Source organism: Periplaneta americana, chromosome 9, assembly GCF_040183065.1.
Source record: "Periplaneta americana isolate PAMFEO1 chromosome 9, P.americana_PAMFEO1_priV1, whole genome shotgun sequence".
NCBI lineage: Eukaryota > Metazoa > Arthropoda > Insecta > Blattodea > Blattidae > Periplaneta > Periplaneta americana.
In genome coordinates, this window is record NC_091125.1 from 92,558,633 (window position 1) to 92,584,718 (window position 26,086).

The 26,086-nt window shown below is 35.1% G+C and overlaps 1 protein-coding gene across 1 annotated transcript in view; it reads left to right on the forward strand.

Moving 5' to 3' along the window:
• Positions 1-2,089: 2,089 nt before the first annotated feature.
• The window catches only part of Gld (Glucose dehydrogenase), a 209,199-nt gene continuing 185,202 nt past the window's right edge, over positions 2,090-26,086 (forward strand). Inside the window, exon 1 of the mRNA XM_069835290.1 lies at positions 2,090-2,320. The gene's annotated coding sequence lies outside the window, so the exon portion shown is untranslated. The remainder of the gene's footprint in view (positions 2,321-26,086) is intronic.

The following is a 26,086-nucleotide window of genomic DNA, read 5'->3' on the forward strand; positions in this document are numbered from 1 at the left end:
AATGTGGACTGTTCGTTTATAATACGAAGTGCCGTTAAACAGAGAATATCTTTTGACATAAAAATACACCTATGCTATCAACAAGACTGCGATATTAATTCCACACAAAAATCACTTGTTCTTTACGTAGGCCTACTATTAATTCAGAACATTGTGTAAATGAAGTATTAAATCCATTTTTTTTTTGTTAATTTGGTAAAAGATAAACAAATTAATGGATGTCTTAACGGGATAAAGAAACTCCACAAATATCCCAACATTCAATGTGCGCATTACACAGTGTTCGAAGACATAATAATTAATTAATAAGAGTTTATGGCCTCCTAGATCCCCGGACCTAAACTTTTGTTTCTGGGAAGTCGTTGAACAAGATGAGTACGCAAGCAATCCTTGTGGCCTGCAGGATTTAAAGAAAAATAGTCGCTAACTATTTTTGCGATGTAAGTCTACATCAAAATTAATTTCAAGCAAATTTTTCAACAGGACTGACTCATTTTTAAAACATAAAGTAAACAGTTCGGTCGTCTGATGTAATGGGGAATACCATTTCAATATTTATAATGGGTAATTAAAGTAAGTACATCAGCAAAGTAAGTTGTTAGACCAATAAATAACTTCCTAGCGGTGCAGAACTTTGCCAAAGAAAAAACACTATAGGGTGCTATTCCTAGACATTTCGCTAGCCCGCGCTAAGAGCGTGCTAAACTAGCCCGGGCTATCGACTGGTTACTTGTACAGGACTCATATCATATCATATCGCTAACACTGGTTTATGAATACGCAAAACGTTAGTTAGCTGATAATCCACCGGAACTAAGAATGTCTATGAATAAGGCCCTATAGGATTAACCTCATTGCCGAACGCCCATTACAGTAGACACATAGTACACACATGTAGTCGGCCTGGGTGACATAGTCGATAGAGTGCTGGCCTTATGTCCCCAAGGTTGCGGGTTCGATCCCTGCCCGGGTCGATGACATTTAAGTGTGCTTAAATGCGACAGGTTCATGTCAGTACATACCATATAAAATAACTGTGGGGCAAAATTCCGGCAAACCGACGACGCTGATATAACCTCGGCAGTTGCGAGTGTCGTTAATAAAAAAAAAACACACCACGTGGTTGAGGTTTTTTCCCGGGGTTTTTCTTCAACCCAATATGAGCAAATGCTGGGTAACTTTCGGTGCTGAACCCCGGACTCATTTCACAGGCATTATCACAGTCATCTCATTCAGACGCTAAATACCCTAAGATGTTGATAAAGCGTTGTAAAATAACCTAGTAAAAATACATACATACAAACATACATACATACATACATACATACATACATACATACATACATACATACATACATACATACATACATACATACATACATACATACATACATACATACATACATTCAGTCCACGTGGTTGAGGTTTTTTCCGAGGTTTTTCCTCACCCGAATATGAGCAAATGCTGGGTAACTATCGGTGCTGGACCCCGGACTCATTACACCGGCATCATCACCTTCATCTCATTTAGACGCTAAATAATCTAAGGTGTTGATAAAACGTCATAAAGTAACCTAGTATAAAATAAAAAATACATACATACATACATACATACATACATACATACATACATACATACATACATACATACATACATACATACATACATACCTACATACATACATACATACACACACACACACACACACACACACACACACATATATACTAAAGTATATACTTCGAGTACATGCGTTACAATTTCTCATAAATACATACAAAGTATAATGCCAACATTCATAGATACAAAAACAGTTGCTCATGTAGCATAAAATTATCTTATCATCTGTCATAAACTGTAAGTATTTGCAGTGTTGCTGGACAGGTCGTTCAATGACCTCAATTCGAGTGTTCTCTGATTCACACTGACGGTGCAGAATTATAAAGACAAACAAATTACCCCCAGAGGTAACAGAAATTACCACATAGCAGGATGATATCACTCTGAGTACTAAATTGCCAGTGCGAATGAAGTTCCGGTGCATATAAACAAGAGGAACAGTAGCTGAGGGGCAGTGTTGTGCGCAGAGGAATACTGACCACGTACCAGAAGACAACAGGAAGTAATATTAAAGCGCAATTTTTTGTCTAATATTTCCTTCGCGTTGTTTCTGCGGCGGCCCTGATCTGTTTTAGGTGTTATATCTCACGAAGTCCTCAGCAAAAGCAGAAAGCGGAAATATTGCACACAAAACCAAGATTACTGACCGGAAGTTATAGCCTGTTCATTGCAGCCTTGACGAAGGAGGTGAAAATAAAGGTACGTTTGTATCATTCATATTAATTTATTATTTCACAACAAAATTGTATTTATGGACTATAAGGTCGTGTTTAGTGACTCTGAAGACAATCTTGAGGAGGGCGCGTTCTTTCTTCAGAAATGAGGAAATTAATAAAATTCAAATAGACCTATTTAAAATAAAATACAAGAAGTAAAGTTATTTTATTTAAAAAATAAATGTATGAAAATCATTCTGCGTAATAATATACTGTACAGATTTTAAGTTCTAATAAACTTATTTAGAATTCAAAGTATCACATTTTAAAAAGTTAGATCATAATACGGTGTAATATTTAATAGCTTTCAAAATATTTGTGGGGTTATTAGAACAACACTAAGAACTAAAATCACAGAAAACGTATAACTGTAATTCTGATGACGATACTACGCCTAAAACAGAGCAATGGAAACTTTATAATAAAAAATTCAACAAAGTGTCATTGAAACTGTAGAAATGAGGCATTGTGTAGGGTTCAGAGACATGCATTTTTTTATCAGATGACATCAAGCACGAAAAAATATTCGAAATAACTCACCAACGACTAAGGTCATATCGAAGGAGGCTTGCTTACCGCCTAGTGGTTTGGTAATCGTCCAAGTAAGAAACATAGAAATCACACACAGGGCCGGATTTAGGTACAGTGCCGCCCCTACGCAGTGCTAAAATTTGCCGCCCCCAACTCCCTAAACAATTTATTTATTTATTTATTTATTTATTTTTAATTACTTATTTATTTATTTTTAATTAATTATTTATTTATTTATTTATTTATTATTTATTTATTTATTTTTAATTATTTATTTATTTTTAATTATTTATTTATTTATTTATTTATTTTTAATTACTTATTTATTTATTTTAATTACTTATTTATTTATTTATTTATTTATTTATTTGTTTTAATTAATTATTTATTTATTTATTTATTTATTTATTTATTTATTTATTTATTTATAGGTCATGTTTAGTTTAAATTGGTTTTAAATGAAATGTTACAATTCAGAAAACAATAAATTACTGGAATCAAAGTAAATGCACCTTACTTGTGAATTATACAGATTTCCTTCGCACTTTTTTCACAGAGAAAGCACTGATGATGTCCGTCATCATTAAATTGTTGTTAACAATATAATAGTTATATCAATTATTAATAATTCTTCATTATATTGGTGGAACCATTTAACTGTCATCAAGTCGATCTGACGAAGCACATCAGACTCGATAAAAAAACATAAATTCAAACTTCATTGTTGAAACAAAATTGATTTGTGAAAGGCAGGCTGTGGTTTAAAAAGCACTGGTTTTGTTGGTGGTATAATTATTACGAATATTTCTTACGTCGATAGGAAGTATAAAGTAAACTGAAAAATAAACTCCAACTTTTTGCTGAATGAACCTTTCATGTAGTGCACATGCTGGACGATATATTATATTGGAATTAATGTAACTGAGAGTTGTAGCTACTATTCATAGCGATAATAAACACATATCGAATTTGATCTTCAACAATGCATTCTTGTTTATACAACCAGTTAAATTTAAGCAGTTCCATTGTATAATAACGTGATAACGGCATTACAATATAATTATCCAGCTGCACACTTTCCTTTTACTCTCGCCGCGACCGCGACAATGCGATAACAAAAGGTATTTTCGAACAAGTGTTTTAAAAACAAATTTCACTGCCAAATGAAAATAAAAAAGGAAAAAGGAAAAGAGAGAAACAGAAAATGCCGCCCCCCTGGAAATTGTCACCCTAGGCAACTATCTAGGCTGCCTAGGCCTACATCCAGCACTGCACACATACACTCTAGGGACCTAGTGGTCTATCATTCCTTAGCTTGCTTGTTCAACAGTGCCAAAATACTTCTTTCAAAATTGCCTGGAAAATACTTCTTTGAAATATGACTTTCCATATCGACCCTCATGTTGGGTGCATGATAACCTTTCGATGGTTATACACGGGAAATTTAATGTTATGTGCAAACAACTGCGGAATTAGGAGGAGAAATTTGTTGAGCAATTACGAGTGATTACAAAACCGTTCGATAGATACACTACTCCGTCGATTTAGGAGAAATACGTTTGAGACTAAAGCAAGCAGAATACAGTACAGCGTGGTCTGTTGTTGTGATGAGAATCCAAGCCCCGCATACCGGTAAGGCATCATGTCACAAACACTTTCAAGTCTGAGTATTTCTGACAAAGTAAATATTATTCAACGCCTTGAAAAGAGCACAAAATAATGTTACGGATATTGCTGGAGAGAGTAAGGTAATATTTATTTTTTTATTCCTTTTTGAAGGATGCAAATAGCCATAGTTGCAGACGCACTCTTTATAAACCTCATTAGTCCACATTAGTAACGGTTAGCACGTCTGGCAGCGAAACCATGTGGCCCAGGTTCGATTCTCGGTCGGGGCAAGTTACCTGATTGAGGTTTTATCCGGGATTTTCCCTCAACCCAATATGACTTTCTTGTTCTACCTCTATCAAAAGATTATCCTTGCCGATTGCAGGAGACTTGCTACGCGTGTTATATCTAAGTAGGTGAACATTGACTTTATACCAAATCAATGGAGCAGTGTAGATAGATAATGAGGTTTAAATAGGTTATTTTACGACACTTTATCAACATATCAGGTTATTTAGCATCTGAATGAGGTGAAGATGATAATGTCGGTGAAATAAGTCCGGGGTGCAGTGGATTATTTTACGACGCTTTATCAACAGCATAAGTTATTTAGCGTCTGAATGAGATGAAAGTGATAATCCCGCTGAAATGGGTCCGGGGTCCAACACTGAAAGTTACCCAGCATTTGCTCATATTGGGTTGAGGGAAAACCCCGGAAAAAACCTCAACCAGGTAACTTGCCCCGACCGAGAATCGAACCCGGGCCACCTGGTTTCGCTGCCAGACGTGCTAACCGTTACTAATGTGGACTAATGAGGTTTATAAAGAGTGCGTCAGCAACTATGGCTATTTGCATCCTTCAAAAACGTTCGACATTGTGCCAACTAAAACTGAAGAAAAATACAAAAACGGGATACTAATTACAAAGCATGCATATTACTTGAAGAACGACTCGTTGTTAATCTGAGGTAAGTACATTTCTAATATATTAATTTGTTTCCATAGGTTTTATTAATAAATGTACACAAAGTTGGAGTACGAAAAATTGAACTATCATTTGAAATTCTACACATATGAAATTCACGTTTGTGGTAACACATCCGATGGCTCGTGAAAATCATGTATAGATATAAACGAATTCCGTAGCTACCTGTTGGCTATCCAGAGAAAACAGAGAGGTTCTTCCATGAAGATTCAGAAATCAAGTTTCTTGAGCATATCGGTAACAAGAATGTTATAATAATAAAAAAACAACAATGTTTACCAAATCATATCTACAGTACTGAAACTCGTCTAAGACAACCGTGGTGTCGATTGTGGTTTCGAACCCCGTGACTGGCATTCATTCAGCGCTTGTTAACAAATCCAACATCGATATTGAAGCAAGAAATAAATACAACTACGTGAAGAGAGATGAAAAAAGAAAGCATAAGTTATTTACAAGGTAACTTGTATTGCAATGTGATTTTCTTTTCCGGAAGTACTTTCTATATATAGATCAATATCCGGAATTGTTTCTGCATCAACCTGTGAGATAAATACATATTTCACGTTATAATTACAATGTGAACTATGAAGTCATTAGAAATTCAAATAACTTAATTATACAAAATTAAATTATTCTATTTTCTAATATACACAGAGACATAGTAACCTGCTACTGTCTCACTCTAAATTTCATTCATCCTTCCTTAATATCACTTTTTATTATGTTAGCAATTTAAAATTTTATATGAAATTGTATTTCATTCACAAACCTTTTTTTTTAATAAAATGCATATGTATTGTTTTAAAACTGGTGCAGATTTCAATATTGCTGAAAAATATCCGTATTTATTTTCTGTCTTGTCATATTTTATTGTTTTCCTTAATAATATTATCTCATTTTCTACACACATCTTCAATAATGCAAATGCTCCAAATCTCAGTATCTCACGTCAATATGATCCGCTTATTGTAACTATGCATCTGAATAAGGTTCATTTCATAAACTTGATTAATTACACCTATGAATATATAGAATGTAAGGGGTATAAGTGCCGTCCTTTTCACAGTCGTCGGGGACGGTGTACAGTACAGGATCAAAAAATGTCCATACAACATAGGGTCAAAACTTGATAGCTTTCCCAGAAAAAAATATATATATTCCTTTTCTCATTTTATTTGCATTATAGTGCCTATAGCGTTAGTGAAATTACGAAAACAATTGCATCAGTAGGCATATCTAGCAAAGAGTTAATATTAGTTTAAATAAATATTTGTGTCTTCTATTATGTTTTCGTGAAATTAAATAATAATGCATTCTTAAATTTGTTAATATTCTGGCGTGAGAGACGTTCAGCAGGCAGTACTCTGCACAGACGTACGTACAGTACGAATACATGCAAGCTGAGTTCAAGCTCCTTGTCCATAGGTCTCCTGCCGAACGGATGGCAGTTCAGTACATATATTCGATAAACAACTTACAGTGTCATTCACAGTTCAGGAATATCATGTTATAAATTTATGGAGAAAATCGTCGTAATTCAAATGAGACAAGAAGGATGTGCCGTCAACATTTTCCGCAAAGAAGGTTACCTAATCGGCGAACTTTTGCAGCAGTTTTCAACGATTATTTGAAACTAGGAGTCTCTTACTCCGTTTCGAAAATCACACAACCAGAAATTTGTTTAAAAATGGTACTTTTTTATGGAAGCAGAAGGGATTAAAATGTTGCATTAGAAAAAAGTTCGTGTGATTTTGTGCAGTAAGCCATTATTATTTATTTTTTAGGCGTACAATAAAAAAATGGAGCAATATTGTTAAATAAAATGGAAATTTACCATAATGTTCTATTAATGTGATTGAAAGTTTGTATTTTAGAGAACGAAACTAAAGAACGATCCGAGTCGTGCGAAAAGTGGCTTTGAAAGTTATCCACCACAGGGAAAAGAATTCTGTCTACGTAAACCAGGGATTATCTCAACACCACAGACAGTGTTTTTTACGCTTTATCTGAAAATATTAGCACTCATCTGTATATTTTGTAGATATGTATACGCGATTAAATAGAGTTGAAGGGGCACAGATGTCCATATCCTAATAGGTAGCTCAACATGATAAACTGACAAAATATTATAGCAACATTTTTGTTTTTGGACGCTAATTTCTTCACAATAAAATAAATTGGATCAGACATTTGAGGCATTATTAAGTGATAGTAAGTATCACTAACAAAATGGTGTTTACAGTTAATAATAGCTTAGAATAAACTCATTACATTTTGCTTCACAGCTTTTCTCTGAAGCTGATTATGTCGTGAGACTTTGAAGTATAAATTTGAACAAAATCGTAATTTACGTAAAGAGTTTCACGTGGCAACACAAAAGCAAGCACGCGGTACGAATCTAATGATATCATTAAACTTGTCCTTGTAAATACAAACCACTCTGTGAAATAATGTGGAAAGGAGTAGAGGTCGTGATACAACAACCGTTGTACTTTTTGCAACTTGAGGTTTAAGGGTAGGCAGCACAGTGATTCTTTCATAGCGACGAAATATGTATTGATTCGCAAATCATGACTATTTAAACATGTAGCTACAGAAAGCTAGAGCAGTACTACGAATCTACCAAGCTCGATTTCCTCATAGAAGAGCTCCAACACACCGTTGTGGCCGCTGTGCAGCACGTGGCAAACAACGAATGTGATGTCTTTCTGGGAAGAGGACCACAACGACCATCGGACGTTCTAGAAACAGAGCAGAAGATTTTGGAGCTCGGAGAATAGGATCCGGGAAGAAATAGTAGAAAAATAAGATGACTGGAGTTTGTCTCTGGGTGGCGTTAAGAACCTTAAGGGAATACAACAAACATCCATGCTATTTTATGAGCGAGTTCAATATATTGAGTATGAAATCATGAACCGCGGATACACTTTTGATAGTGGCTTCCATATCCGTTAGTAGTTTAAAATTTAGAGATAGACATCTCTACTCTGTATAGTGTTCTCTTACTTGAGACCAAAAATATGAGCACACACTGAAATCCACTAGGTGTTCAAGAGAATGAAAAATCGTTGTTAGATTATATCACAATGAAATGTAATGTGTATGTAATGTCGATAACCAATGTATTTTATGTGCTAGGAGTTTGATTGAACACAAAATTCCCTTAAAATAGAAAACTGAAAAATAAAATTAAACTGCTTAGATCGACCATTCGCCTCATTTTTACTTGAGCTACTCTTCCATTCAATCTAACATGTTAGGTTAGGTTTGTTTATAATAGGAAATCAGTCACTTGAGCGATTCTTAAACATTCATTCTTGTTTGTCGCTTGCTTTGCGTAAAAACGACTTACGTGAATTTCTGGCACTTCTTCGATCGGTTTCAAATCTAGCTATAGGAGACCAATAAATCGCCAAACAATACACAATAAGCACCATGATGAAAACCGGAATAATATGACAGTCATATTGGCTGCCGAGTTACAACAAAGTGAGTGGTTTTTTTATGTTTTGCATGCAATTTTTAGTATTAGAAATTGTGTTTAAAAGAAGTTGTAAACTGATCTTACAGTTTCTGCAGGATTGTTAATTAATTTAACTTCTAATTTTATGGCTATTGACTGTCTTACTTAACCTAAACAATGACATTTTAGTATCATACATACTGTACTTTCAATTTTATAATTATGGTACTGAAAGTGTTAAAAAATTACTGTTTATACTCCCTGACATAAACGAAATTACAATAAATAATCAAGGAAGGCAATGTCATAATTCGCAAAGGAATAAAACTGCCTCTCAAAGAATCTCAGTATTAACTAAAGTCTTACTCACATAGCAACGAGGAGGGATCTTACACGAACTGCTGGCACCTGAAACAGAAGAGAGTTAAAATTGACATGTTGCTACTTATCTTATCATTTCGTCATTACAAATTTATTAATTATTTTTTATTTAATTTTATATTATGTAAATATTTTCGTGAGGTATTATTTCTATAGACTATTATTAGTAAGCGTGTGATGTTTTAGTGTTAACGATGTATGCTAAATGTGTTAAAACTTAATTTTAAGCATGTAAAATGCAAATCCCTTAATGAATGTCCTAAATTAAGTGAAATATATCGGCGAATGTTCGCTAAATTTGTAGAAATATACGAAATTACTTCATAATCACTTTGTATTCAACAAAAAAGACAGGTTTTATGAAGAATTCCCATGAAAAATTACTCTTTCTTTCAAATAAAACCTGAAAATTTTCGTCATAAAATACACGCAGACAAATATGTCTACATATTTGGTCATTCAGTCAGCAATACATGGGTGTGACATCTGGAGACGATTTATAGTTTCAGGGAGTACAGCTCATGCATTATGTCCAGACACTCCTCCACTCTTGATACAGATCTGCGCACGAGATCGGATGAGTCTACTTACGAATTATAGGGGAATGGGTTAGCCTTTGCCTTGAACTCTGTAGAAACACGCAAGACCTTCCCTTCCACTCCTACCCCCTCCACAGAAACGTTGTTCCCCTACTGCGTATCACGAGTGTCTTGACAAGATGCTTGAGCTGTACTACTGTGGAGCAGCGCAAGCAGATAACCGTCATTTCTCTTTTCCGCAACGACTGCCTTCGTGAGATCAAAGGGGCAGTGTCGTCACCTCTTACAGTCGAATGAAATTGAATTTTGAATTTAATTAATGATGAAAACAATTTTTTATTAGTTTGAAGGGGATTATTTCAATAATAGTTTAAAAAATATATTTTATAATTTTCTAAGTTTCTTTAGGGTGCGAAATATGCACGACATTGTTTGTTATTTTACGAATCATTCACCGAAATTAAACCAATTTAATCACCGAAATCAGCGTAAAATAATCACCATAAAATCATACCCATAATTTATTATTAGTTACTAGATTTCCATATGAAAGTTTATGTACTCGTAAGGGTGTTGTGATATTTGGATTTCTAAGAAATTAGTTCTTATTTATAAGGATTGTGAACACGATTGAATGCAAAATAAATTTAATGCAATTTATCTGTTGTATTGTTCATGATTATTTTCCTTTTGTTTATTAATTCAGTATATAGGCTACCATATACATGCACAAGTATTTACAATGAAATTCTAATTACATTCGTCTTTGCTTATTTTGTAGATATTTTGAAATTATGCTTGTATCTTTTTTAGTCGGTTATTTACTGATGTAGTATGAACTTCTAGTTTATTTCGTTACTTATTTATTTTTTCATTTATTTATTCATTTGTTGTTGAACATAACAGGCAAAGCCCAAATTACAATGTTCACGACTAACAAGAAAGAATTTGTGAATTCGAGATGGTATTTGGCAAAATGTAGTCGAGAATTCACCATGAATTACCAGATATTCGCTTATAGTTGGGAATACCTGGTTGGCACTTTTCAAAGGTTATCAGTTCAAGCTTGGAATCGAACCTAAGCCCAAGCGCAGCTCCGGATCAGAGGCGAATGAGCCTGCCGATTGAGCTACGGTGGTTATGTTCATATCAAAATGTTTAATTGATAGCATGTTCTTTATAGAGTGTATTCATAGCCTGCTATTTTACCTCATCGCTGTTAAAAACAAGCATTGCTGATATTGTATATCACTTTATGAAGTGTGATCTTGTATTTCCTATAGTAACTTACTTACTTACTTACTTACTTACTTACTTACTTACTTACTTACTGGCTTTTAAGGAACTCGGAAGTTCAATGCCGCCCTCACATAAGCCCGCCAGCGGTCCCTCTCCTGAACAAGATTAATCCAGTCTCTATCATCATATCCCACCTCCCTCAAATCAATTTTAATATTATCTTCCCATCTACGTCTCGGCCTCCCGAAAGGTCTTTTTCCCCCGGACCTCCCAACTAACACTCTATATGCATTTCTGGATTCACCCATACGTGCTACATGCCCTAGCCATCTCAAACGTCTGGATTTAATGTTCCTAATTATGTCAGGTGAAGAATACAATGCGTGCAGTTCTGTGTTGTGTAACTTTCTCAACTCTCCTGTAACTTCATCCCTCTTAGCCCCAAATGTTTTCCTAAGCACCTTATTCTCAAACACCCTTAACCTATGTTCCTCTCTCAAAGTGAGAGTCCAAGTTTCACAACCATGTAGAACAACAGGTAATATAACTGTTTTATAATTTCTAACTTTCAGATTTTTTGACAACAGACTGGATGATAAAATCTTCTCAACCGAATAATAACAGGCATTTCCCAAATTTATTCTGTGTTTAATTTCCTCCCGAGTATCATTTATATTTGTTACTGTTGCTCCCTGGTATTTGAATTTTTCCACCTCTTTGTATTTCCTATACAAAGTAAAAATAAAATTAACTACAAAATTTATTTGGATAAATGAATTTAAAATTAAACTATGACGAGGAATTCAATAAAATTCGAATTAATTTTACTCAGATTTACTGAACATCAGTTGTAACGCAATAAACATGTTTCAGTACACTAAGGTAACCGCAGCAACACGACCTGCACGCATGTAAACATGTTGTTGTTGGAAACCGCACATCACAGTAAAGACAAAACACTGTCAATTACTTGATCAAGTTAAAGATAATACATCCCATGGAATACGAGGAGATCGTAGTAGCTTCTCACGCAAGAATCTAGTGCATTTTGTAATTATATTTCCTCATTATATTAACTACCGATAAAGTACTTCGATATTTCAAGGAAAGTAAGAACATTAAACAACGAAAATGATCATTTTTGCCGATATGACATGCATTCCAATATTATTACTCCTGTTATTACAATTATGTTGGCTGTATAACCTTTTATTGTATGACCGTAACTTACCCATTTCCTTAATGTTGCACTCAAACTTGGGTGGTCTGTTCGCTTGTGGGATTAAAAATGTTTCGTTGCTATATTGTAGATATATAGGAATATTAAACTATCAGGAAGGATTATTTTATTTTCACAGAAACTTCCAAAAAGTTAAAAAGCTTTAAAGAAAAGCATGTGTTTTGAAAGCATAAGAAATAAGTTTCAGTCTGCTATTAACTTTGCTTAAAATAATAGTCTAATAAAAATAAATAAATCTCAATACCCCCTCCCCCCAAAAATAACTTAATGATTTAAAGGCAAAAATATTTTCTTTCAATTGTTTCACTACTGTTTCTATGACAAAGTAAATAAACAACAATTCAAGATATTCTTGAATGAAGTAATATTGTACATGTTTTTTTAAGTTCATACCAGAATAGTGTAATGGTTTCGCCTATATAGGCTAAATAAGGATTGTTCTTATTCAGAGTAATAATATAATATATAATAAAGAGTGTCCCAACAAAAACGCCGGATTTAGTAATGTGAATAAATGCAACAAAAACAGATAACAGAATAGATACCAGATCCGCCAAACCAAAAGCGAAACAATGGCGTAATGTTCCAACAATGTCTTGTTATTGTTGGGTTGGCGGCACTGCTATCTGCTCTGTTACCTGTTTTCGTTGCATTTATTCATATTATTAAATCCGTCGTTCTTGATGGGACATTCTTTAGATAAATAGAGATTGTTCCAGTGCACTGTGAATATTCAGAATCTGAATACATTAAGGTATGAGCCCTAAATTTTGTCGTCGTTATGGGAGCTTTTAAAGAATTTAAAGTTATTTCGCAAGATTGTCTTATGTAATTTGTAGTCGTTGAAAATTATAAAATGTTTTAAAACAAACTGCAAGATTTTCTTCTGAGCGCCGTTCATTCTCGATAAGAATGGCTACTAATGACGATCATATTTGAATGTTCTGAAATTGGTTTATACTTCAATAAACTTCATTCTTTTACGAATAGAACTGTACTATATCTTAAGAAAGAGGAAATTAGAATAACCCTATAAATGACAATATACATTCACTGTAAATATAGTGATCTATTGTGAAGATATTTGAGAATGTCACGTAGTATTCCGTAGTTATAACAGCTACAATTTTGTTAACGATATTTAAATCTGCTGAAGTAGTGTAGCCCTACGTGTGCTTTAAAGTAGGGAGGCACGTACCTTACACTGCCACAAAACTCAAGTAAACAAGATGACAGGGTTACACGGTTTAATCGTAATCAATGCAGTAAAGCCAGAGGCTGAGAGTAAGTTTTTGTGCTATGTGGTGTCCGTGGGAAGAATATTCTGTTAATAATAGTAATCTTAAAAAGCTCCCTTGTAATAGTGACGCCAGTGCGGATAGCGACAGTAGTAAAGAAACCAAGGACTGAAAAGTATCATCCATAAGAGGAGAAAATTATGTGCAAAAGCAAGCGGTAGGGCCTAAATGTTTAGACTACTTAAATTTTAAATTGCAGGCAGTATTTCGCTCAAATGCTATGCTGTTGAAGCAATAGGAGTGAGCGGAAGGAAAATATAGAAAATAACTTCTGTGAACATTGCAATTTTTCACACGCCAACGAAAAAATTTGAGGTAGGCCGTATCGGAGAGACAGCCGCAAGTTGTATGCGTAATCATGTTGCTCGAAATAGAATTTTGAATGTAAGGTATCCGTTGCTTATTCGCCCGCTACCAATTGCGCTGCATATGCCTCGACATTGTGAATTTTCTCTCCTGACAACTTCGGTCGCTAATTTTTCCAATTTAACTTATCGATTACTGATTGTTGTTCAATTGAGAGTGTAGCCTGGTTCATTACAAATCGTTTGGCACAACTGCGAACATTCTATCGCTTCCATTCTCGAGTTACGCTGCATCTGCTGCCGCGTGACCAGTCAATTCGTGTCTAAAATTCCTTCCCCCCCTTCTGCGTATCGCTAGATGATATCATTCGCCCTAACTCAAGGTCACGTTAGATACATTGATCCTTTGTCTGTTGATCGCAATTTATTTCATTGCAATATATATTGTAGTTTAGAAATAGAGTCTATAGGCGCGACAAATCTGGCCTGAAAATGTGTCGGTCAACTTTCTGAGATGGGACCTTAGTACTAACCGAACTTACAGACGATTCACGTCATTTTTTTTTTTATTTTTTAGTAGGTTATTTTACGACGCTTAGGTTATTTAGCGTCTGAATGAGATGACGGTGATAATGCCGATGAAATGATTCCGGGGTCCAACACCGAAAGTTACACAGCATTTGTTCATATAGGGTTGAGGGAAAATCCCGGAAAAAACCTCAACCAGGTAACTTTCCCCGACCGGGAATCGAACCCGGGCCACCTGGTTTCGCGGCCAGACGCGCTAACCGTTACTCCACAGGTGTGGGCGATTCACGCCCCCCCAAAAAAAACAGAATATGCAAGAAATATAATTCTTTAATATCGATGATTTTGATCGTGAGTTGAACAGGAAGGCAGTGTCTCTCATCGATTGAACCCGAAAGGAAGGAGAAAATGCAATATATGAAATTTAAAATTTTATTATAGAATGCCATTTTAATCATGGTCTTTTACTTCTTACAAATGGCGTGTATTTAAAAAATTGCCTCTTAAGATGTTCATTCGCATACGTAGGCCTACTTAAATTATGAAATAAAGGAAATATTGCAAAAACAGCATTCATATTTGTAAATGGCTTTTAATGCAGTAGCTCCGTGCCTGTTATCTTTTTCCCGTCCCTAATATTCACATATACTGAATCAGATGTTAACAGTAAATTGAGGATCTAACATTCTAAATGTGCTGACAAAAACAACTTTCTGAGATTATGATGAAAAACACACTGCACAATGCATGTTGAGATACCTAAAGGTAGGGCCTGAAGTCACGTTACTCCTGTGATATTTTAATATTTTCAATATTTTAAAGTCTGTAAGCAGCGCTACAAAACGACGCGATGGCCCAACTACGGGTTGCTATGGGAGAAGCATTCAGGAATATAACAGATTTTCTTCCCTAAACTTGTCGTCGAACATGGCATCGTATTCAGTTATGTCATGATAGCGACGGTTCATACACAAATGTTCTGGATAAATAAGCTATGTGTATGTATACGAGTCGTTAGTTGTTTGTTGTGAAATAAACAAATTAGGAGGGGAGGGGGGAGTAACGTGACTTACGGCCCACGCTGTACAACACGTCTTTTGGCGCACGAATGAGTCACTTACAGTTGAGCTATGACAAAGACAATTTAGTATGATATTCTCATATGGATGTTCATCCCTTAGATTGAATAAAATGAAATTTAAACAATTGGCACTTAGTACATTTAGAATGTTAGGTCTTCTGTTTATATTCTTCTTGCTGATTCCGATAATCTTTTTAAAAAGAAGAGAATCGATAAAAAATCTTTATATACAAATATGTAGGCTTCTAGAGAGACACGTGCGACCGTATCCGTAAGTTTTACGTGAGCCGACCACAATGAAAATAAGAGAATATTATAAATAAAAAATAAAACAGTGCATTTATTTATTCTACTGTTTATAACATACAGAGTGTTCATTTCAAAGTGTGTCATGACGTCACTGTTGTTGGGTCACCGATTTGAAGCGAGTTTCAGCTTATATGTTAGAGAAGTTGCCTATTATTTAAGGCGTTCTTCAATCTGAACTTGAGAACGTGTACGGTATAACTTGAACGTCGTAGCAACAGATGGCGGTCTGTGTGCTACCATAACCTCTTTCGAACTGTGTTTTGCGCCGGCAAGTCGTACGCAGGGTATTTGTTATCATCGGTTGCGTACGGTAATATTACACAACACAAATCAAATGCTCCGTGTCCATGTTGACCGTCGAAGTTAATGTAAACAAATACGTAAGTAATCGTCTTAACCCTCTCCCCATATCCCGACAGTACGTATTTCCAAACAGTTCACATTCCTGCCACTACCGGCGTTACCGTACGTATCGGTACGTACTCTTCAGAATGAACGCCGTACTTGCTAGGCAACTTCTCTGCCTCTTAGGTTATACACCTCTGCGGAAATGTAGGAAGATTGAATTCTCTAGGCTCATCGGCTAGCCACATGACGGCATACAGCGAGCCATGACACATTTTGAACTGAACACCCAGTAGACAGTTTCATTGGACAAGGACGCTGTTGTATGGGTGACGTACCACATATTCACTGCCTAGTTACGTCACTATCATCCGTTTATGAAATATCTACACAGCGTCCTTCATAATGCACATCAAAATGATTATGCCATTGATAATTACTGATAAGGTAGCCGTTCAGCTTGACGTGAACTTGAAACGGCGGAAATTATGCTACTTCCGGCTTGTTCTAGTTGTCAGTAATACGGAAGTCACTTTTATGACATATCATAACTGTATCACTGCATGCTTTATTATATAAGACCGAGAAATTCACTCTCGGATTACGTGCAGCATTGTTGTTAAATAATATGGCACTGGTTTAGGGACCATTTATACTAATTCGGTGTAATATAAGTTATTAAAATGGAAAAAGATTACATTCTTTTCCATCTGTATTATGCATTTCAGCTTGAAACTAAAAAAGATAAATATGCACAATATATCCGTATAATATAATATAATATAATATCCGTAATGACTAAAGTCTCCTTCCACAATGACAGGGCTGGCTCAATTAGTTTCGAGACGAACGAACAGTTCATGTAAGGTCGTTCTCAAGCACATGCTTATTAAGGAATATGGTTTCACAAAAAATTTAACAATTTTAAAATATTTGTTTAAATAATATAATTATCGCTTCAGTGCATGTACAAGTGGTTTTTGTCTGTAATCTTTACTACAAGTTTGTGAAAACTGGACAATCAAGGCAAAAGATAAATCAAGAATAACTTCGGCAGAAATTAAATATTTAAGAAGAACAGCACATTATATATTAATGGAATGACTACAAAAAAATACAGAAATTTTAGAAGAATTGACAATGACATCAGCCTTTGAACAAATTTTAAATTATTATATCTGCAGTGCTCGGGAAAAGTGACATAAGTCAGTTTCCACAAACCTTTTTTAATAATTTATTGACAACTTACACTGGTTTATGTCGATTTGATGTTTTTCTGTATGAATTATTGTAATGGGAGAAATACTTATATATTTTTTTCCAAGCGAGCAGATGTTCCGTAAGTTGTCAATAAATTATCAAAAAAGGTTTGCGGAAACTGACTTGTGTCACTTTTCCCGAGCACTGCAGATATATCAATATGGATAAAAAAAATGTCAATAGAATGCCCTGTATCAGATATCCTATTACTAAAAAATTACACCCCGACGCGTACAAGAAATCCTGGAAGACCACTGAAGAGACTTCTTGACCTCTAATATAAGACAGGAACAGGCCAATCTGTGGCGCAACTCCTTGGAAGCGAAACATGATGATGATGATGATGATTATGATGATGATGATGATCTTTACAATGTTATCTATTTAATATGCCTCGTCCCAACACTTATGGAAGTATTGGATATATTGGTTAAGTGTAAGTCTTTATAACATGAATATAAAATTAAATGCATTATAATGTTAAAGAATGTACAGTAGTGGCAAAAAAACTGGACCGAACCTTGTAGCTGATTTCAGAGCATTGTTCACTCCAGAGCACGATAGACTGGTAACTAAGACTTCCGTGGTTTGAATCCTGCCTGGGAAGGAAACTTTTTTTCGTTTCTTATTCAAATTTATTCCCAATACTTTTCGAGTGCTGGTAAAATTCATGTTCTGGGAATAATAAGTCAATTAAGTAGTAAAATATCGCTGCAATCGAATCTCAGCAAAATCGTCGTAATGGAGACTCACATTAAAATCTGAAAAAGAACTCAGTTAATCCAAGATTCATTGAAATTAAATTTTTTCAGCAGCCTTCTGTTGTCCTTCATATTTGAATAAGTTGTCTGTCATTTGTTAACACATTTCATTTTACTTTTCTTATACTGTAGCTGCATTAAATTGCTCCATTACTTCTAATAGTAACCAAATATAATTTCCTAGCCATTCGCTTCGTTTTCTTTTCTCTTTTATATAGTACAATGAAAGGCGTAACAAAATTCCACAGTAGCACCTATCACGACTTCCTAAATAAAAGAAAACTTCAAAATATCAAGGTGATACGAAAGGAAGATTACTAAAATCTTACTTTCGTTCATTGGGTTGTCTCTCATCGCGATTATCTAGTTCTGAAAACAGGATTAAGTTTCTGATCGTGATCGGGATGTGGACACACTACAACCACAATCGCGATAGGTCGATAATAGCGCTTAGTGACTACAGTCTGTCAGTAGTATTGCATTAACAAGGCACATGGACTTTGAAATTACGATTTTACCGTGATTTCGAAGGCCGTGATGACTTAATTGGGAATTAAATTAATTGACTTTATTTTAAATGCGTTTGGTGAAATGAAAACGAATTAAATATGATTTAACTTCCATACTTAAGTTAAATTACAATTAATTCATTGTGGATTAGTAACATGTTGATGAAATCTGTTCTTAGAGGTTATTTTAAAGGTTATCTTGTGGATTACATGACGCAAACCGACATTGCAGCTGTGGACAACGTAAAGTGAAGTTTAAATTTAAGGTTCTAAATCTGGTGTACTTTATAAGAAAATTTAGACTAGCATGTGTGAAAACCCAGTAAAGCGCACTAAAATTACAGCTATCCAAGCCATAGCTATAAATTTTATAAACTTCAGAGCTATCTAAAATTATTTCATATTCGGATACTCTCTCTTCAATATCCTGAGTAGAATGTAACATGGAATACTTAGTGGTACTGCGGTTATCATAGTTGCCGTTGAATCTCAGGTTTGTGGATTTAAATTCAGCCACGACTGATGGATTTAAAGGACAATGGCTTCCTCCGGGAGAGAAGTGAAATTCGAAGATCCGTGTCGCAGATTTGCTGCACATAAAGAACCGTGCCTATTTCAGACACTCAAGGCAAACTTCGTCGACCATTTCTCGCCCGCGTTGTATTTCGACACTGAATAACCTTTGCAGTTGAAGGCGTCGTTAAATATAATATCTTACTACTATAATACTTGAAGTATAATAGAAGTATAAGATAATTCAAAAGTCACCTACAATTTTAAAGTGTTATGAATATTATAATATTTGAGATAGAAGGAAAATAAAAAATATCAATGTATTGGGTTGTGACCTATTACATTTTGCATGATCACATTTACCCTTTTGTTTGTTCAAATATTAATGATTTTATTAGTACTTATACAAGAATTTTGAAGTTTCAACTTATGGTGCTTTCATTAAATGTTAGAATACAGCTAGTCCAATGCTATTATGAAAGCAATTGGAGTTTTTTAAATGTATGAGAAAGTTTAGGACAGTTATGATTTCAGAGAAGGCCTATGTTCCATTTGTAATTACAGAGATTTAGTCAGGAGATCTGAGCAAACTGTTCTGTTACTGACAAGAAATTTGGAAGGGCAAAGATAATCAGTGATGTCACTACTGCTGAAGTACTCAAGACAAGTAATGAAATAAGTATAAATTATTATTATTATTATTATTATTATTATTATTATTATTATTATTATTATTATTATTATTATTATTATTATTGAATTAGTAGCGCTAGTGAGATTTTCAGACACCTTCAAATGAGTTACGGCAAATTTTGGAGAATTCTAAGAAAACATTTTAGTCTGCACTCATATAAACTAAAACCAGTGTTCGAACTCAAAGTGACAAGCAGAAAATATATGATTTTGGTTTATTTATGCCAGAAGAGATTCAACTTAATAATCATCAACTCGATATAGTGCCCTGGACAGACGAAGCACACTTACTTCTTAATGATAGAGTTAATATGTGTAAGTGCAGGATTTTCTCTGAAAATGATCCCCCAGGTTTTAATTCAACAATGACTTCACGATTTGAAAGGAAGTCACTGCATGTTGTGGCTTCACTTTGCAATTCATCACTGGTACATATTTCATTCAATAAGACAACAATGGAATAATAGAGGTGGTCACAGTAAACGAAGAGCACTAATACAGCTTGCTACAGAATTTGGTCACCTTCGACTGAGGAATCATGACTTGGAAAACACGATCTTCACGAAAACGGTGAACTGTTCTACATCTACACCCCAAGAAAAGAATTAATTACTCGGATTTTCGACAATCGTAACATCAGTAAACACTTTTCAACAATATGGCCTTCACGATCTCCAGATCTCAACCCGGTCGAAGTTAGGTTGTGGGATTACCTTAAAGAACGAATTTTCATGTCACACCTAACAACACTATATGTAGCAACTGAAAGATACTATCTCGCAATAAATTTGGGACTATTCCAATAATGTGTGCAAAATGTCGTGCAGAGTGTCGTGAAGAGAACGGTGTTTGATGAGCAAGAGACCGGCAGACATATTTCCAATATTTTGTAGAAACCAAACCCCATTACTAGCGTAATATATTAATGCGTTTTTATATCTTAAAAATTGAAATATTATACTTACTTACTTATTGGCTTTTAAGAAACCCGGAGGTTCAATGCCGCTCTCACATAAGCCCGCTGTTGGTCCCTATCCTGAGCAAGATTAATCCAGTCTCTACCATCATATCCCACCTCCCTCAAATCCATTTTAATATTATCTTCCCATTTATGTCTCGGTCTCCCAAAAGGTCTTTTTCCCTCCGACCTCCCAACTAACACTCTATATGCATTTCTGGATTCGCCCATACGTGCTACAAGTCCTGCCCATCTCAAACGTCTGGATTTAATGTTTCTAATTATGTCAGGTGAAGAATACAAAGCGTGCAGATCTGCGTTGTGTAACTTTCTCCATTCTCCTGTAACTTCGTCCCTCTTAGCCCCAAATATTTTCCTAAGAACCTTATTCTCAAACACCCTTAATCTCTGTTCCTTTCTCAAAGTGAGGATCCAATAAATATTATAACGTTTAAAATTTTTAAGTTACTTTTTTAATGACTTTACACTATGGTTCGAGGAATATTAAGGACTCTAGGTATGGTATTGTGTACAGATGGACGTACTTTTGTTTGCAGTTTATACCAATTGTTTATAGACTAAATAAATAAAATATTTCGAAGTCTTTAAAATGAGTCATTAGCAAGTTCACTTCTTAAAGACCTGCTGTATGAGGGACTGGAAATTTGTATTTTCTTTCAGAACAAAGGACTGTCGAACATAATGTGACTCACTGTTGATTTTATTCTTCACATATAAAGTGTGCTTCATTCTGCAACTTAAAATATGTGCGGTTTTACCCGAATTTCACGTGACTTGGCAAGAACTGTGTTGACGCGATGTTTGAACTTTTGGCACTTCAGTCTGTCAAATACAGGGGAAAGGAAAAACCCCGTGCCAGAGGGCTAATATTGTTAGTATAATGCATTTGAGATGTTGCTGCTAGTTTTCTCATTAGTCCGCGCTTTCATCACGTATGTATTTAGACATTTTGTTTCTTTAGAGATTGTTTTTTTTATTTGTTTAACTTCCACTGGCTTAACAGCATGATTCATTCAATTATGCATGCAATGTGACTTCTGAAAATTCCATTTATAGCTATTTGATCGTAAATACTCGTAATTCTACAAGAATACTGAGCTTTGTAGTAAGATGTTGTATTCATTTGAATAAATTACCACATTCCAAACGAAACAAAGCGCCCACTGCCATTGAGGGTCCACTACATCCCTATAAGAGTCCAATGTACACATAAAGGAAATCCAGTGGCTGAAAGCATCCATTCTCAAGTTAATCATATTCAAAACATTTTAATGGTTCTTGGGTTATATATGAGATTGCAATAAAAGTAACAAAAGAAGGAAGCAAAGATACAGAACCAAACGACAATAAAGTATTTACAAATTCAGATATAAATTCAAAATAAAAATGAACTAAAACGTGGGAAATTCCATTTCCACACAGCAAGTAGAAACCAAAAGAAAACGATCCTAGAAAATCAATAACTATGTACACAATTAATATACAAGAATAAACAGCAATATCAGGACTCAAAACAAGTCATCTGAAGCAGTTCAGAATAAGAAAATATTTATGATATGCTCAAACATTTAATATACTAGAAGGAACATCACAACATACAGTGTGATTCACGAGAATTTACTGTCCCTTGCGGAGCTTATTTCCGAAGACATTCTCAGCAAAAATGTAATAAAAACATTTGTCCTAATCTTAATATTTTCAGAGTTACACTAATTTGAAATTTAAAAAAAAAATTGAGTTAAAATTTTGCAATATATAATTTAATCAAAACCAAACCGAACCAGTTCGACATCACTAGACTGGCTGGCTTTATAAGAGCCGAGTTCATACACTGAGGTTCACAGTGGCCCATTGTACACAATATGTATTCATTCATTCATAGTGTTCTGCCCAAGGGCAGGTCTTTCATTGCAAACCCAGCATTCTCCAAACTTTCTTATTTTCTACCTTCCTCTTTGTCTCCGCATATGATCCATATATCTTAATGTCGTCTATCATCTGATATTTTCTTCTGCCACAAACTCTTCTCCCGTTCGCCATTTCTTCCAGTGCATCCTTCAGTAGGCAGTTTCTTCTCAACTAGTGATCCAGCCAATTCCTTTTCCTCTTTCTGATCAGTTTCAGCATCATTCTTTCTTCATTCACTCTTTCCAACAAAGCTTCGTTTCTTACTCTGTCTGTCCATTTCACACGCTCTATTCTTCTCCATATCCATATTTCAAATGCTTCTAGTCGCTTCTCTTCACTTCGTCGTAATGTCCATGTTTCTGCCCCTTACAATGCTACACTCCACACAAAGTATTTCACTAGTCTCTTTCTTAATTCTTTCTCCAGAGGTACAATATGTATATGGAATGATTATTCCAAGCTCCAGAGATGACCTGGGTGGCATTAGTGAATCCTATACCTGCAGTGGACCATCCTGTCTCCGTTCTAACAAAGTCATATCGCATCCCTAGACGAGAACTTATAAATCCCCGGGCTCGAAACTCTATATCGACATCGTAGACACATAGGCTACTATACCCAAGATTTGACCAGAGTCTCTTTTTAACTCTGCAGTTTTCAGTAAAAGTGATATAAGTCAATTTCTACAAACCTTTTTGATAATTTATTGACAACTTACACTGGTTTATGTCGATTTGATTTTTTTCTGTGTGAATTATTGTAATGGGAGAAATACTTATGTATTTTTTTCCAAGCGAGCAGATGTTCCGTAATTTGTCAATAAATTATCAAAAGAGGTTTGTGGAAACTGACTTATGTCACTTTTCCCAAGCACTGCAGAACTATTGAATATGCTAGATGAAATCAGGGGATAGTGGAGTGTGTTGGTGGAATTCAAGAGAGAAACGAAGTACCCGAGGAAACATCTACAATGTCTGCACACGTCGTCTGGTTGGAAGAGCGGCGCGCTAGAGCTGAGCCATAGGCGCGTCTAGTTCAAAATCTTGTGACTCTAAAGTTCATGATACCAAGATGGTTTTCAGGAAAAGGATGATTCTTTTGTCTCATATAGAGACCCAAAGAACCGATTGAGAAAAAGAAAAGTTGTGTATGGCGATTACAACCCTTAAAAAAACACGAAATGCACAACCCACTCTCAATTTGTTTGTATAGGCTATTCTTTGTCAAAACTGGACTCATCTGTGTAGGACATAGGCTGACATGTTCTGTAGCAGTTTCAGCTCGTGATGTGCTCTAGGTAAAAACATGGTCTGCTGCAATCAAGTTTTCCGGATGTTTAGCTTGAAATTGCCTATATGTATATGTAACGGTATTGCGTCCTTTTCTCCACACTAATTGTTACAGCCTTCATAAATCCAGTTAGGAAAATTAAGTCAATTCCTGCTATTATCAGAGCAGTTTATGTGGTTATGGTCCAATAAACGTGAATGGTAATAAAAATAAGCCTACCTGGTTTTCATGCAGGTTCTCACCCCAAAATATATTTTCTTTTAAAAATTTGGCGATAGAAAGCCGGAAAATATATCTTACTAGATTCATAGTTCCTTGAATAAATTTCCCATTTATTGCAGAGTCAAAATCCCAAGCTTTTCTGGTTGCTGGATTTTATAGAGTAACCAAATGGATTTGCTCCATTTTTATTTACTTGGTTATTTAACGACGCTATATCAGTTACTAGGTTATTTAGCGTCAATGGAATTGGTGACAGCGAGATGATATTTGGCAAGATAATGCCGAGGATTTGCCATACATTACTTGGCATTCGCCTTGCCGTTGAGAAAATCTCGGAAAAAGTCCAACTAGATAATCAGCCTAAGCGGGAATCCCATAATATGACAAACGCCTCAATTTCAGTAGAAATAGGTTGGAAAATAGCAATAAATCTTTCCATGAAATTGTGCTTTCTTTCTGTAAACTGCTCCAGGGAAAATCATTTTCTGGACGACCTCGTAATTGTGGTCGAGTGGCCAAAATTTGTATAAGCACTTGTTTTGACAATATACTCCAACGAATAAAAATTAAGTAAAATATTGTGCAGGAACTGGACAGTAAGCAATTCAGTGCAAAGTTTGTCGTTCAGTTACAAGAGGATGAAAACGCAAATATATAGGTTCATTATAATACTAAGATAATATAAGCAAAATATTGCATTAATGTAAAATAAGGATACTGTAGACATGCCTTGCACGTCACAAACAAAACCGGACGGCAAAATTGACTTCTACAGAGACCTGTGTAAAATTCAAGAAAATCGAAGAAAAAAAAAGTCCTACTGTAAGGCATTTTCAAATATTCAATATTTGAAGTTCTATAAGTACACAAACACCCGTGTTTTCATGGTACAATTAATTATAGAATAGCGGGATAAATTTATAAAACAGTTATATTACCGGTTGTTCTGTATGGTTGTGAAACTTGGATTCTCACTTCGAGAGAGGAACATAAGTTACATTAAGGGTGTTTGAGAATAAGGTACTTAGGAAAATATTTGGGGCTAAGAGGGATGAAGTTACAGGAGAATGGAGAAAGTTACACAACGCAGAACTGCACGCATTTTATTCTTCACTGACATAATTAGGAACATTAAATCCAGACATTTGAGATGGGCAGGGAATATAACACGTATGGGCGAATCTAGAAATACATATAGAGTACTAGTTGGGAGGCCGGAGGAAAAAAGACCTTTGGGGAGACCGAGATGTAGATGGGAGGATAATATTAAAATGGTTTTGACGGAGGTGGGATATGATGATAGAGACTGGATTAATCTTGCATAGGATAGGGACCGATGGTAGGCTTATGTGAGGATGGCAATGAACCTCCGGATTCTTTGTAAAAGCCATTTGTAATTAAGTAAGGGATAGACAAAAACATCGAATTTCATTCGTAATCCATTTCGAAAATGTGTGTAAATCGGCTTTTCAGAAAGTCGACTAGATAAGCTATACGCCTATACATAATTTATTAAAATTATTCATATGCTATTCACTAGATATATAGATATGTAAGTAAGATATAGATTTAATGTTATTTCAAGTTATGTATCCTTACAGGGATGTGCAACTTAGTTTTGACTTCCTATTTTAGGACCAACTTGTAGCCTGCATAAGTAGTAGATATGTAGTTGTAACCTCCTTGAACTGTTGGTGCATACAGCAGATGGTCCACCAGTGCACACCTTTGTTTATATGACAGTCCTTTTATGCCACGC